Raw genomic sequence first — 16222 nt, 5'->3', positions numbered from 1 at the left:
CATCCTATTTTTTCTCATAAATGCTGTAATTTTCATGCATGATTTTGGAGAATGGGAGCTATGTTCTGGACGTAGATATTGCAACCCAGTGGAAATGTTAGTGTCTCAAGTAGTCAGGACATAAAGCCTTGTTGAATGAATACAGTGCAGTAGAAATTATTTCTCGGGATAGAGAAAGCAGTATCCATATGATTGTATGATTATTTTTAAAAAATTTTCTGTGTATGTCAGGTTTTAAGACCTTACATTTAGGTAATTAAAAGGCAAGCATCTTTCCCCATGGCAACTGTGCACACTTGGGTAGTCAAGTAAGAATATAATCCATGTGGAATATCTTTGGCCCTTTCCTTTCCCAGTGTGTCCTGTGCCATGGAAGGCAACCTACATCTTGCTGTAGGGCTTCTTTTTGGGTCTAGCCAATAGGAAACAAGATTGGAGGGAGAGAGAGAGGAAATCAGGGCATCTACTCCTTTGTTAATACTCCTGGCTTGTGTGTGACACCCATTTCCCCTGGGACTTTTACAACCAAACAACTTTCTTTGAAGATTCTTGTGTTTTCCAACCCTCAGCAGGTGAACAAGCAAGGCAGCTTTATTAACTCCTGTTATGATCATCTCAATTGCTGTAATTAGATTAACAAGGGGGGATGTAATTCAGTGATAGAGCACTTGCCTAGCATGGGCAAGGCCCTGGGTTTGGTTGCCAGCACTGCCAAACAAAACAAAACAAGGAAATTAGCAAGAAATGGGGGTGGCTACTTCACTATGTCTTCAAATAACAGAAAGAATATCTCTTTCTTGGCAAATGTTTATCCAAACTAAAAATCTCATAGCATATATTTGAAAATGTGCCATTTTAAACATAATTCAATCTGTTTTTGATGATTCAGAAGATAACTTCAGTAGACGGTGTCTCTGGTGTCATGGTCATGACTAACACTTATAATTGTACTGAAGATGTGTAGACAGTCTAGTTAACAGGATCGCACAGAGCCACAGAATTTTCTATATTTTGGCTATAAAAATTCTGGATGCCCGTTGTCAAAATCCATAATGGACACTGCTAAGTTACTAATAAAACAGAGACTCAGGAAAATGATCTCATCAAAGGTTTTACACTTTTCCAATAAAGTCAGAGATACTATTGGTCGTGTCCTATACTCCAGACACTATTATGGGATGGTAGTCATATTTCCTTTCAACTTTAGGGCAACCCAACAAAGTGGTTTTATTATGTCTGTTTTATAGATGAGGAAATGGGCTCAGAGAGGTGAAGTAACAAGACTGAGGTCACACATCTGGAAAGGGCAAAGCTGTGATTAGAGGCCAGGCTGCTGGATTCAAATCTGTCCTCTTCCACTAGACCAGCTGGTTCAAGCATTGTCAGGAGAGAACTCAAGAACCCCTAGTGTGTTGGCCTTTCTGAGCTTGCAGGGCTTGAGCCATCCTGAAAAGGTTAATCCTACCTGACTGTGGCAAACCACTGCCTCTCTTTTTGTTCTCTCCTTCTAGGTGGAACTGATTCTTCTGATGCAGGCATCACTGTGTCATACTTGTTGCAATGGCACAGCTCACCAACATTAGCCTGCAAGACCATTGTTACTGGAAATGACCAACACTCACCGCATCACTGCACTGTGAGATCCTTTGACTGAACTCTTTACCTGGGGACATGGTAGGAAGCCATCTTGGCAGGCAATTACTTACACTGCACATTAAATCATAGAGTTGTGGAGCAGGAGGTGAACACTTGCAAGGATAGCAATAATTTTTTACTTACTCTTGAAGACCTGCCTCAAAATAGTAGGCAGTCTTGTTTTTCCATGACCTATAAGTAAAACAAGCTTCTGTATGATGAGGTAAAGAAAACCTGATTTTTCAAAAGTTTACATTCCTTAGATATATATCCAAGTATGTGTTAAATCCTGAAGGGTGACCCAAGCCTGAAAAGTTAGTCCCTGTTTTTCTGGGAGACACTGGGAACCATGGCTCAGGAGAAGGACTGCACCCAATAAAGAGGTTTGTTGGGGTCTCTCAGAGCCTGCTGTTGATAAGCCAGCAGGGCAGCAGAGGTCTTGAGTGCCTAGGCTCTGGAGAGAGACTGCTTGGTTTCCTATCCTGGCACTGGCACTTGCTTCTTTGTGCCTCAGTTTCCTTACCCATAAAATGGAAACAGCAAGCACATGAGCCTGGAGAGGTTGTTGTGAGCCCAAGGCACTGAGAACAGGATAAGCCAGGTATTCATGGCAATTCTTCCATTGCTTCATTTTCAGAGGCCTGGATGTGTGAATCAACTTGTTTAAGTCACATGGATGGTGAAAGATTTAGGACTGGAGACCTGGTCTATCCAAATTCAAAACTCTTTTCTCACTTCTGGGCAGAAAAGTGACTTAGGAGAGCTGTTGTAAAAGTGGGTGATGCCCAGCTAATGTCCCCAGATGACACTTAATGCAGAAAGAGGGGATGCTGTTGAAGAGATGACACCAGGACAGGTGGAAGGTGTGAGTGTCCCAATCCTGAGGCTCTCCAGAAGTCCTGACATTACCAGAGGAAACAAGAGACAAGTTTTTGGTACCAAAGGAAATGGTCAATACTGAAAGCCAGTTCCAGGTGAGAGACCCCAGAAAATTCTGCAGACATGTGGCTTTAACATTGACAGTTTCTGAAATATTCTTTCCTCTTGGTTCCACCATTTGTGTATTTAAAGCATTTGGGTGTTCACTCTGCTGAGAAAGGCTGTATGGCAGTGAGGCATCATGAATAATGACAATCACAGTCTTTTCAATATTTGCTTAGTGTGACATCTCCAGCTCTGAAAACACTAGCTGGCATGTATTAAAGACTGATGTTTATAAAGTGAATATACACTAAACAAGTGAAAGGATGGATTAAGGGAGAGAGGAATTAAAGTTTCACATGCCAGGGGTGGACAGAGAGGCACTTAATGAACACTACGCAGTGTCCCCTGTGATGGGACCACATCTGGGCCTAGAGAGACCTAAACAGAGCGTTGGAATGGCAGGTTCTTTACAGAGACTCTGTAAGCTTCTCCTGTCCTTCCCTCCCCCAAGGAAGGCCAATGTGTGTGGACAATGGATCTACACACCTGGGACCTACAGGAGGGCTTTTAGGACACACAAAGGGAGACTAACACTGGCAAATCTATTGTAACTTCCATAGGTCAGAGTGGCTCCTGGGGCACATGATCAAAAAACACATGTGGGGGTGGAGGAATGAGCTTGGCCCCACAAGTTGGAAGCCTGTTTCAGTAATCAGGTGAGAACTGAGGAGGGCTTGATTCAAGAGCAGGTGTTGAGAATGACCTGGAGGTGGTATATTCTGGAAATATTTGTAGGGAGGTTGTCAGCGCTTTATTGGACTCATCACATCCTGCCCTGAGGCCTTCGAAGTCCCCAAATAAAGCTAGTTTACAATTTCCAGCTGAGAATGTTGGCCAGTCACCAGCTACTGCTAGGAAATGTTTTTTAGAACGGCCACTATATTCATTGTTTTTGAATTTCTGAGTACCATCTGCTTGGTTCTACATTCTTTCCATACTTAGTAGAGCTCTATTGAAATGGTATTTAATTCTGAATATTTGCCCATAGGAAGAAGTCACTATACCTTTTCCCATTAATCTAGCATTACAACTTCAATAATCTCTGTCTCTCTCACTCTCTGTTTTTCTCTCTCTTTTATTAATTTAGCTATAGAAGGTTCCATATGTTGCAGCAGTTCACTACCTTATAACTTTGATTCTTATGCCAGGAAGGGAAACTTTTGCTCAGAGGCACCCTCAAAGTGCATTAATGAGTCACTAGGTCCTAATCCTTAGGACTGTAGGAGTCTGTGACTGTGGCCAAGACAGGGTCTGTCTGGTGTCAGGGATTGCCATCACTTTAAAGGCAGATTCTCTCGTTCCTATGCTCCTCTGCAGACATATGACTGAAGTTCTTTATGAGAACCAGCAAGCTTTCCCAGACATTGCTGCAATAGCTAATAGCTTCAGGACCTGTCCCTGCTCTGGTAGTCACACCTATCTGACAGCCATTGTCTGCCCAGGCCAGGAGGCTTGCTTGAAGTAAGTCAGGGGGCAGACCATAGTCCAGTCACTTCCAAGGGGCCACCTCATGTGCTTCCCTGAGGATCTGTCTTCCTTCTGTGTCCTATGTTCACCCCAGCTTTCTTCTCTCTGATCTGTGCCTTCTTGCTTTCTCTGGGTATCGGTCCTGGCTTCCTGCCTCAACTTGCTCATGTTGTCGCTGCTTACACTGTACCTGTGAGTGCCGTGTTCCATACGAATTAACCACGAGGACTTGAAAGCTTCTCTGTGCCCTCCGGTCTGCTTTGGGGACCTGGGCTGTGACCATGCCTTTGCCCGAAACCTGTTGGTCCTGTTGTGTTGGTGCTTCATGTCCTGGGTGACAGTGCAACTTGGGTGTCCCCACACGGGTCTCTTTGCCTTGAAGAGAAGCTAAGTCCTAGCTCCTGGGTCATTGTTAGGACATCATCTCTGGGCACCTCTTAGTCATTCCACATTGGGCTTCTGATTTCCGAGTTCTACTTCTTGCTGTTCAGCAAAAATTGAAAACTCAATATTCTATTTAAAATTTGTATTTGGTGAAACTGCATTTTTTAAAGCTGTACTCATTTGTACATCTTTAAGGGTAGGATGGGGTTCAGAGCGTCCTACCCCAAATGTGATATCTAGGCATTGGAGAAAACAAGCAGAAGCAAGAAGGCCTCTGTCACCTTCCCCTACCCCACCCTTTCTTATCAGACCTGCTTCCAGGGGAGCTGTCCCTACCCCTGGAGCAAAGGATTCTTGTCTTTGGACACAAGAAAGCAGAAAGGAGCCAGAACAAACAGGTCTTGCTAAGTTCCCTCTAGTTTATGAAACCACGTTTATCTAGTTCTACCTTCTCCACAGTTACCTACTTCTCCGTCAAGTCTAGCATAAAAATGCTAGTGTTTTGGGGTTTTAATTTTTGAAGGCTCTCATGTCTCATAAAAATTATATTAAATGCCTGTAATTCTAGTACTTGAGAGGCTTAGGCAGGAGGATTGTGAGCCTGAGCTATCAGGCAAGACCTTGTCTCAGAAAAAAAAGTTATATTAAATATATTTGTATGATTTTCTCTTGTTCACCTGTCTTTTGTAATGGGAACTTCAGCCATGAACCGTATTCATAAGAAAGAAAGATAGTTCTCATCCCCTCCTCTTCTGTTTTCTGTTATATATTTGTTTTGTATTTTGTAGGGTAAGAATTACTTTTCTGCTTATATTACTTTGTAATGTAACCAGTACGACTAATTGTGTTGAAGTGCAGCCAAGAACAGTCTTGGAGAAGGTTGAGGCCATTGATCATTCCTGAGTGGTTTCTTGTGAAACAAGTGCTATTAGAAAGGAGTTTAGTATGCTTTCTGTTTGCACTTGTGGTGTCCACTACTACTTACCCCTGCTCAGCCCAAGGTTTCCAGCTGCCTCTAGGACTTGGGATATTGTTCCCATAACAAAAACGTTAAGGGAAATTGAAAAAATACAGTCAGTTTCTGACATTCAAAATAGGCATTTTCTGGCTAAGGGTGTAGTCAAGTGGAGTCAAGTGGTAGAGCACCTGCCTAACAAGCAGGAGGCCCTGAGTTCTAAACCAGTGCCACCAAAATTATACTCTCTCTACAACAAAATTAGAGATAAGGGCAAAGTAGTTTCTGCTGGGTATTGAGGGGGGGAGCGGGAGGGGGTGGAGTGGGTGGTAAGGGAGGGGATGGGGACAGAGGGGAGAAATGACCCAAGCGTTGTATGCACATATGAATAATAAAACAATTTAAAAAAATAGGCACTTGCTATTAAGCCATAGGCTTGAATGCCAAATTTCCCCAAATCAGGGACTGAAACCTACCCTGTCTGTTCCTAGAGGATTGTGGGGAGCAAGACAGAGAAAAGGAAAGGAAGAAGGCAGATAGCCTTAGTCACAGCTTTCTGGGAGAGACAGAGAGAGAACACAGGCACCAAGGGGATTTGCTCCAGTGTTCTGTTTGGAGGTCCAGGAGGAGATGGCCTTGCAGGCTGACCTGTCGTGACACTGGGAACAGTCATGCTGTACAGTAAGCTAGGAATCAGAGAGTGGGCCAAGTCGCTCCTGCTTCTGGAGGGACATGGATGGGGCCTAAAATTTTCCTTGCACTCCTGGTGTTGGCAGAGGAGGGAGACACAGCACAGCAGATGGGCCAAGAGGAAAGGAGGGGTGTTGTGGCTCAGAGGCGCTACCCTACCTGTGAGAGATAAGACGAGGAAGTCAGGTCAGCCAGGAAGAAACGCCTGGCCAAGTGTAATGAATAATTTATTTTGACCTGATACAGGAAGATTATAGTAGGGGACACATGACCCCATTTTCCTTAATAACAAAACCTGAAGGTTGTCCTTCAGGAACCTTGTGGTCATCACACTGACTGTGGGAATAATAGAGAATCTTGACTTTTTTCCATCTGCTTCTCTATTTTCATAATATATTTCTTAATGAAGTGTTTGCTTTATAAAAAGAAAACCTAAAACTATCTTCAAAAATTAAAAAACCCAGAATTGTACCAGACACATTATTGTATATCTTTTAATATTATAAAGCCATCCATGTAAGTTTACAGACAATAAATCTCTTTTGAATTTCTTGAGTACATGTAATTTCTTTAATACGTGTAGAGCCATACTTTCTGGCTCAGTCTCCTTTTTTCTTTTCCTTCCTCCTGTATGGCTCCTATCCTTTAACTCCTCAGGAAAGGTGTCAGTGATCCATGCATCCCTGGTGTGTGCCCATTACCCATCTATGACTGGGCATGACATCATACAAATGTATATGAATACAAACATTTGTATGCATACACTTAAATATATTTACAAGTGTTTTTTTTTTAAAGTTTTGTATTACAAAGATGGGATCAGACTATGGACATCTTCTGTATCTTATCTTTTTTTATTCTGTACCACCTTCTGGACATCCTCCAATTCAACTGGCATACCTCCTATTCCCCTTTTTTAATGGTTTGTAATAATCTCTGATGTTGTCATGTTATGATACAGTTATCTCCCGGGCAGAGTCTTGAACATTTCTTTCTTTTTGATTCTTGGATTTGGTGGCATTTGACCACTGTCATTTGAAAGCTTATTATATGTTCTATATATTTTATTTGAAAATATTTAGCAATGAAGTTTTATTGATCTGATGTTAATATACCTACAATTTTATTTACTATGTCTAATGATATGCTTTTGCATTTTAGGGCCAAGACAATACTTTTTGGTTCATGTGAATGGTGTATAGTGCCAAACCAAATATTTGAGTCTCCATTACGTCAGCTATAGACTTTAAAGAACAGCTCACTACAAAAGTCTTTAATAGAACTATCTATGGAGGGATTATAAATGGACCAAAATCAAGAGGGTGGTGAATTCTATTTCAATTAATCGATTGTTGGAAAATGTGCTTGATCTTCAGAAGGCAATAAAGTTTCATTAAAATTTTCATTGCAATGACTATACTTAGTGTTTTACATTCAGGTATATCCCATATCTGATTCTTATCAACAAACTATAGCAATTACTTATGCCACAATGATTTGAGTTACAGACCACCAAAACCTAATTGGTGAAACACTTTTCTTAATTAAAATTTTCTGTTTTGTTTATTGTGCTGGGGATACATTGTAGCATTTATACAAGTTCTTACAATATATCAAATACATCATACTTGAATTTACCCCCTTCATTATTCTCCTTTATCCATCTTCCCCCTGAGGGAACACTTGATTATATGTGTAAATTCTAATTTTTAAAATGATATGTATATGTATATATAGTATACACACATCTAAATCCCCAGTCCTTTTTTTTTAACTTTTGAGACTGTGAATCTCATCAATAAACAGCAAGTAAATGTTATACCTTTTATTTTAGTTTGCCAAGATTTTCAGATAATGCTAACCAAATGCAACAAAACCCAAGGTTGCTTAGTTGCGTTAACTCTGATGACAGTTTACAAATCACTTCCTATCATTTTAACCACAGGAAGGAGAAGTTGTTAGCTTGTTATATTTGCTCTAAATGTCTGACTGTGGCTTCCATTACAAACAAAATTATGAAACACACTTGCCCACCATCATAAACTTTTGACTATTAAAAACAAGTACATAATAAAACTTTTTAGTCTTTAGCTTAAGTTTAAAATCAGGTGTGAGGGCAAAGAGGCTTGCCAATGTTGAACACAGTTCTTCAATCATAGAGACAATATGGAGTGTGTGATAGATGAGATTTTTTTTAAATTCTACTTTCTTCTTTGCAGGAAATAGAATCAGAATTGCTTGTGAATCTGTCCAATGTTCTCTTAACCGTACCTGCCATTTGACTCGAGGGATAGTGTTTTTAACACAGTCAAATGCTTGAGAGATATTGAAGCCCTGGCAAAGCTACTGGCTTTTCGAGAGAATCTCTTTTGTAATTACAGGGCTTAATAATCACTTCTAACTGTTTTTCTACTCAATGCATCTCATCTCCAGGATGGCGAGGAAGGTGAAACACAGACAGCTGTGGTGAGAGACTTGGTGTGAGAGCATGGTCTCTACCACCCACACACCCTTACCAGTGTGGGCTGGGTTCCGGCTGGCCGGCCTCTCCTAACCTCCTGGCTGACTCACCCTGTGCTTGTTACAGTCATATCCCCTGCGTCTGCACTGTTTGTCCCACAGGCAGAGCTGGCCCCTTGGCTCAACAGTATTGGGAGGCACCACTTGTGCCCTTGGGATTGTCCAGTGCTGAATGAGAAGAGAACTTTTGGGCCATCTCCTTGCTTTGTTGATTTGTGGAATTAAGGCTCAGGGAGAATGTCTAGTGGTCAAGTTCAAGTGGGTACAAATTTCCTGTCTTTCAGATGTGTATTTTCTGCCCCACCAGCCTCACTCCACTACTTACCTACAAGTCTCTCTTCTAGAGGCCCATCCCTTTGGATTACTAGATTCTTACTCAAGTCAAATACCCTTTGGAAGATGTGCTATCTTGGCCAATCCGAGGGCAAAATAGTTAGACACCTATAGCTCTGGTTTGAATAAGGTTGTCCCCACTGTTTAATCACTAAAGATTTATGTTAATTGTATAGGGATTAGAAACTTCATTTGACTATAGTGTTTAGAAGTGGGGACCTTTGGGAAGTGATTAAGTAATTAAGGTGGAAGCCCCATGATTAAAGGCTTATGAAGAGTGGGAGAAGGACCACATAGAGATTCATATGCACTCTTGCCATGGGCAGATCCTCAGCAGATCCTGTGCGATGCTTTGTGGACTTCTGGCCTCCTCAACTGGGTGTCAAATAAAGTAACCTGCCCCAGGTATTTCATCATAGTAATGAAAAATGGACTAATATACCTATATTGATAGGGAAGATGGCTATCAATTCAAATGGGTCTTTTGTGGAATGAAATGACAATATTTCCCCTGGGGCATGAAGCCCTGGCCTGAAGTGTTGCTGGGGACCAACGACTGAGCTCCTGGGAAAGAATGAAGAAGAAAACTAAAGCTATCTGTTTGCCTACTTCACTATTGCTTTTGTGGCTTCTTTGCTTAAATCTGCCCTAACACCAGCATCCACTATCAGTTGTCACCATCTGAACCCCCATTCTATAGGTAGGTGTGTCTCTACATTCAGGTCTGAGTGTCCAGGCTAAGAGGTTCTCCATGGAGACAAAATACTATTGTTGGTGCCTTTGATCATTGGCTTTCAGCTATACTAGCTACTCAGCTCCTGCAGCCTTTTTTGTCCCATGATATTCTCATTACCCCAAAGAAGGGAGACTGACATCAAATTCTCGATAATGTCAAATTATGACACCTCCATAAAGATTTCGGACAAATTTATTTCTTTATAACTATAAATTCTGAATAGACCTAAATGGCTTTGCTGTATTTTTTCTTTACTTCAAATAAATCAGTAGCCACATTTTTACCATCCTGGAGCTTTCCAAAAAAACTCTGCTTGTGAGGGGTATTTCTCTACCTTCCTTCCCTCCCTCCTTCCTTTCCTTCCTTCTTTCTCTCCTGTCCTTTCTTCCTTCCTTCCTTCTGTGATAAGGATTGAACCCAGGGCCTCCCACGTGCTAGGCAGCTCCACCACTGAGCTACAACCCAGCCCCTCATGAGGTCCTCTAGGTACAGTGTGAATGATAAAAAGACTTTTGGAATATAGTCTTCATCATAAGCACAAGTGACTGTTTTAAATGGCAGACGTAAACAAATCTTAACTGGACAGAGCATCCCCACTTCCTCTTTACTGTTATTCACTGATCTCTCCTGCTGGAGGGGCTGGCTAGTAGCATTTGAATGACTTAAAGAATTTCCCAAATGGGCTCTACAATATGTCATGGATTTTTCTGTAAAAAGTAATACTAGCCATGGATTTTTTTGCCCTTTAAATTGTATTTAAAAATTAGATGTAGAGGACTGTTAAACATATTGTACCTATCACTGTCACTGAGACAGCTTTCATAGGCTTACTGTCAAATTTACATTCAAAGCACTCTTTGAAGACCATCGATCTCTGCTATGTATCATATATATCTCTATATATATAGATAGATAGATATCTATATTAGTCACTTTATTTTCTCCACTTAGGATATCACACAATATATTACACAAACCTGCTTCCCCAGCTCTTCACTGACAGGGGAAGGTTAGATAGAAGATAGGATATTGTGATACTTAACTATGTTTAATATAAATAGGACCAGATAGGAATACTTAAAGAGAATGCTGATAATCTCAGTCTAGTTTCTATAAAGATGATTCAAGATGATAATAAATTGTAAGCAGCCAATTTGTGATTGCCTAAATATTATAACACCAGCAGCTCACATCTTGTTTGTCACAGTGTGTCTGTAAGACAAAGGAGTTTTCAGATTACCTAGCAATGAAGACAAAGTGTGTAAGCTGGGGGTTTTGCGTAGTTGTTCAGGTCCTGGGATTTAATATGGTGACATTAGCTCAAATTCAAACCCCAGCTGCCTACTCTCACTTTGCACAAGTTATTGAACCTTTCTAAACCTTTATTTTCTTCTCTATAGAGTAAGTAAAATCAGGAGCAAGGACCTCAAAGGATGATTTTGAGCGTGAAATGGAAACTGTTCAGGCAGTATGTGGTGTGAGTAAATGTCAGTGCAGATAACCTGTTTTACTAGTTATTTATGCTTCATCTTATATCAGGATTGGACAGAGCAATGTCAGTCTTCCTTCTAGCTCCGTATTTTAAAATTTTCCCAATTTATTTTTTGCTTTACTGAAATGTTTATAAAAATATCAGTTAAACTTAGAGTTATACCAGCAACTCAAGTTAGTACTTTGTCTTTGCTCTTTTATTTGATTTTTTTGCTTTGAACTTGAGATCCTTCTGCCTTAGCCACCTGAGTGCTGGGATTACAGGAGTGACTCACCATGCCTAGTATATTTAAGGCGGCCCAGGTCCATGCAGGAACTTTCACTTGATGCCATGCCATTGAGAATTGGTGCTGGGTGGTATTCTTGGCTTATTCTTAGATGTAGACAATCCAGTCTTTAAAAACACTCAGTAGTACTGGTGAGAGCACCTGCCAACAAGAGTGAGGACATGAGTTCAAACACCACTGCTGCCAAAACACCACACTCTGTAGACAAATTGGTCTCTGACAAAGAATTTTGTATATGTGTGGAGGCCAGGCATGGTGGGTCATGCCTGTAATCCCAGTGCTCAAGGGTGGAGCAAGAAGATCATGAGTTGTAGGCCACCCTGTGCTACACAGTGAGACCCTGCCTCAGTAAAATGAAAGGAAAGGAAAAGAAACAAAACAAAATGGACAACAAAAAAAGGAGATTTCTATGTTTGGGTTCATATCAACATGTGTACTGTGAACACTTTTTTAAAAAAATAACAGCGAGGAAAATGCTTCTCTCTGTCATCTAGTTTTGCTCAATTCTTTCAACAATGCTTTTAACAGAAACATTATCTTTTCTAGGCTTCTTAATCTCTGAAAGTGATATTTTCAAATCCGGTGTGAGGCTGGGGTGTGGCTTGGTGACAGAGTGCTGTCTACCATGTGCAAAGTCCTGGTTCCATCCTCAGCACTGCAATAAAAAGAAAAAGAAACAGAAAGGCAATGTAACTGATAGCTATGTGAGAGCCTGCAAGAACTACAAAAGTTGAGTTGGAGTTTAAGGAAACACACTACTGCCAACCAAATAATGAATTTTAAAAACTGACATGCAATTCACAAAACATGCCATCAATCACTCAATAGTGCACAAGTCAGTGCACTCACGCCGTCCTGCAACCACCACTTCTCTCTAGTTTGAAAACTTCATTCCCTCAGAAAAATAACTTGTATTCACCAAGTAGTCCCTTCCTATCCCCCACCCCGTCCCCAGGGCACCACCAATCTCTTTCTGACTCTATGGATTTGCCTACTTAGGATGTTTCATATAAAAGGAACCCACAATATGTCACCTTTTGTGTCCAGTTTCTTTCACTTAGTGTACTGTTTTTAAGGTTCATCTATGTTGTAGCATGTATCAGTACTTTATTCCTTTTGATGGTTGAATAATATTTCATTACATGAATATACCACACATTCTTTATGCATTTATTCTTCGATGGTCATATAAACTGTTTCCACTTTTTTGGTTGCTGTAAGTAGTGGTGCTTTGAATATTTGTGGACAGGTTTTATTTTCGGTACTGGGATTTGAACTTAGGCCTCACGCTTGCTAGGCAGGAGTTACACCACTTGAGTCACTCCACCAGCCCTTTTGTGTGTTATGTGTTATTTTTGAGGTAGGGTCTCGTGAACTATTTTGCTCGTGCTGTCCTCAAACCATGATCCTCCTGATCTCTGCCTCCTGATCCTTTGGGTATATACTAGGAATGAGATTGCTGAGTCATACGGTAATTCTGTTCACCATTTTCAGGGACCAGCACATTGTTACCCACAGTGGCTGCAACATTTTAAGTCCTCATCGCCAATGTGCAAGTGTTCCTGTTTCTTTACGTCTTCAACAACATTGCTCCTCTTTTCCTTTCTCTTTCAGCATTGTTTTTTCTTTCTCTCTCTCTCTCTTTCTTTTCTTTTGGTTATAGCCAAAAACTATTATTGGTTGTGACTGTGATTTGTAGTTCCTAATGACTGATTATGTTAGTTGTCTTTTTATGTGCTTTTTTTTATGTGCCTTTTGTATATCTTCTTTGGAGAAATGTCCTTCCTCCCTCCCTCTCTCGTCTCCTTTCTCCTTTCCTCCCTCTCCTTCACCCTGTCTCTCTCTCTCCCTCTTCCTTCCTGCCTCCCTCTTCCTTCCTTCCTTTCTTCTTTCTTTCTTCCTTTCTCTCTCTCTCTCTCTCTCTGTCTTTCTACTCTGTGTAGTCCAGATTGTCCTCAAACTTGTGATCCTCCTGTTTTAGCTTCCCAAATACTTGGATTAAAGAGATATTCAAATTCTTTACCCATTTAATTAATCAACTGGTTAATTAATTTACTTATTTAGATCTTCTGTGGTGCTGGGGATTAAACCCAGGGCTTTGCACACACTAGGCAATTATGTACCACTGAACTATATCCTCAGTCCTTTTGCCCATTTTTAAATTGTATTTTTTGGTCTTTTTGTTCAACAGTTTACATATTCTGGAGACTAAGCCCTTATCAGATACATGATTTGTAGATATTTTCTCCCATTCTCTAGGTTGCATTTTTCTTTCTTGATGATATCATTTTGATGCACAAAATATGCTGTTTATTAACTCCAATGTATGTATTTTTTCATGTTGCTTATGTTTTTGGTGTCAAGTCAAGAATCTATGTCCAAATCTGAAGTCATGAAGACCATCCCCTTATTTTCTTCTAATAGTTTTACTTTTAGCTATTCTATTTAAGTCATTGATCTTTATTCTTTTGCACGTGACTATACAGTTTTCCACAATTATTTGTTGAAGAGAATCTTCTTTCCCTATCAAATGATCTGGGTACCCTTGTTCAAAAGTAATTGGCCATGGATATTTTAGCTCATGTCTGCACTATTTATTCTGTTCCATTGGCCTATGTGTGTACCTTCATACTTACTACATTTTTTTTGTAGTGCTGGGGATCAAACCCAGGGCCCTGCATATGCTAGGCAAGCACTCTACCAGTGAGCTACACCCCCCAGCCCTAAACTGCTTTCATCATAGCTTTGTAGTAATTTTCAAAGTCAGAAAGTCTAAATCTTTTCACTTTACTTTTTTGTTCTTTCAATATTGCTTTAGCTATTCAGGGCTACTTATAATTCTATATGAAATTGAATATCAGCCTTTCCATTTCTACAAGAATGATGATTGGAATTTTGATAGAGATTGCATTAAGCATGTAGATTTCTTTGGAAAATATGCACAAAATTATGTCTCCTATCTATGAACATTGATGTCTCTAATTTATCTGAGTCTTCTTTGATCTCTTTCAGTAATGCTTTGTAGTTTTCAGTGTACAAGACTTTAACCTCATTGGTTAACTTTATTGCTAGGTTTTTATTCTTTTGGATGCTACTGTAAATGAAATTGTTCCCTTAATTTCCTTTGTGTATTGCTCATTGCTGATGTATAAGAGCATACCTTATTTTTCTGTGTTGAACTTGTACCCTGCAACTTTGTTGAATCTGTTTATCAGTACTAGTATTTTTTATTTGCACACATGTGTATGTGTGTGTTTTTTGGGATTTGCTATATGTGGAATCATGTCATCTGAAAATCAATGTACTTTTACTCTTTCCTTTTTAATTTGGATTCTTTCTGAATTTTTTTGTTTTCTTTTTCTTGCCAAATTTCCCTGCCCAGGACTTCCAGTACAATATTGAACAGTGGGAATGAGAGAAGATTACTTTACCCACCTCTATTTTAACATTCCGCCGAAAGTGATGGATTTTGCAGAAAACTTTCCGTATAGTTTAATTCACAAACTGATGCCAGTGATTCAACAATGCTCCACTTTTCTAAGGTTAGATTTTTTTGGACAAATTTGCTACATAGAAAATGCATATTTATGGAGGGAGGGGTCGGGGGGAATGGGGAGAAATGGTTCAAACAGTGTATGCATATATGAATAAATGAATAAAGAATAAAAAGAAAATGCATATTTATGAACGTTGAAAATGCAAGAATAGTTTTCCTAGGAGGAAGACAATGACAGTCACAAGGCTAAAAGAAGAAAGGGCCTTTCTGTTTTTATTTATTTTCTTAAGATAGAGTCTCCCTATGTAACACAGGTTTGCCTCAAACTTGCTATACTCTTTCAATCTTCTGAATATTGTGATATAGCTATGTCCCCTCACCTGGCATGGTCTATTTTATGATGAGTCCATTGACTCAAAATTGTTTTTAAAATTAGGACTACCAATTTTGTAAGAGTGGTGTTTTCCATAAAAGTGTCTAGTTCTTTGTAGTTATATGTAGTGACATTTTAAAGGGAGGAGGGAGAACAGAGAACTGTCAATAGCTGACAGTTGGAGAAATGACAGTTGGCAAGAAGAAAGATTGTGGAAGAAAAACAGAATTAAAAGGAATTTAGTGAAAGCACAAACTAAATGCTAATTATTATTCCAGAACCCTGCAGCTTCACCACATCACCCAACAATGCAGTAATACAATCAGTAACTTCTTTGTTTTACTGAGACATTCTCAGCCCCACTCTGGGCTTTCTGGGGCCTTTTCCCCATGGCCCTTCAGTCACTGCAGGTAGGAGAAATGGGGACTGGGCACTTAGGTGGCTTGGGATGGCACAATGAATAATCTTTAGGAAGACCTAGCTTTAGATGAAAGACAAAATTATGTTTCATATAAGGTATTCAGTATATTTTTAAGAGACTCCTATACACCCAACAATTCAAAGTTCTCAGAAGAAAAGTTTCAATTTCATGTGCCTTCTGTTAGCATTGTGCGTTTCATTCTCAAGGCTGGGGAAGTTAACCACTACATGAAATAATAGAACTCTTGAAATAGAGTTCTTCAGACACATTCCTGATGAAAAGCACAGGCAAAGGATGAAACATCACAACAACTGACTCTATAAACATGGATTGATGATTTTCTTCATGGGGGTGACTTGAGGATAGCTCAGACAGTAAATATTTAGACCAGGGAACAGATGGGCATTTCTTTAACAACTCAATCTTGAGAGGCCACATCATTTATTTTCT

At 40.0% G+C, this 16222-nt stretch overlaps 1 long non-coding RNA gene across 24 annotated transcripts in view; it reads left to right on the top strand.

Moving 5' to 3' along the window:
* LOC109682548 (uncharacterized) overlaps positions 1 to 16222 on the top strand; it is a 383265-nt gene that overhangs the window by 36375 nt on the left and 330668 nt on the right. For 18 of the 24 annotated variants that reach the window (XR_012449240.1, XR_012449239.1, XR_012449226.1 and 15 more), the window contains 3 exons: positions 1512 to 1636; positions 2273 to 2609; positions 14865 to 15024. This is a non-coding gene — a long non-coding RNA (uncharacterized lncRNA). Of the gene's footprint in view, positions 1 to 1511; positions 1675 to 2272; positions 2610 to 3179; positions 4081 to 14864; positions 15025 to 16222 lie in introns of all 24 variants that reach the window. The other 6 variants (XR_012449223.1, XR_012449230.1, XR_012449235.1 and 3 more) reach the window with 6 other exon arrangements.

The sequence above is a fragment of the Castor canadensis genome, chromosome 6, assembly GCF_047511655.1.
Source record: "Castor canadensis chromosome 6, mCasCan1.hap1v2, whole genome shotgun sequence".
Classification (NCBI taxonomy): domain Eukaryota; kingdom Metazoa; phylum Chordata; class Mammalia; order Rodentia; family Castoridae; genus Castor; species Castor canadensis.
Note: the sequence above shows the minus strand (reverse complement) of the source record. Positions and strands in the feature narration are given on the sequence as shown.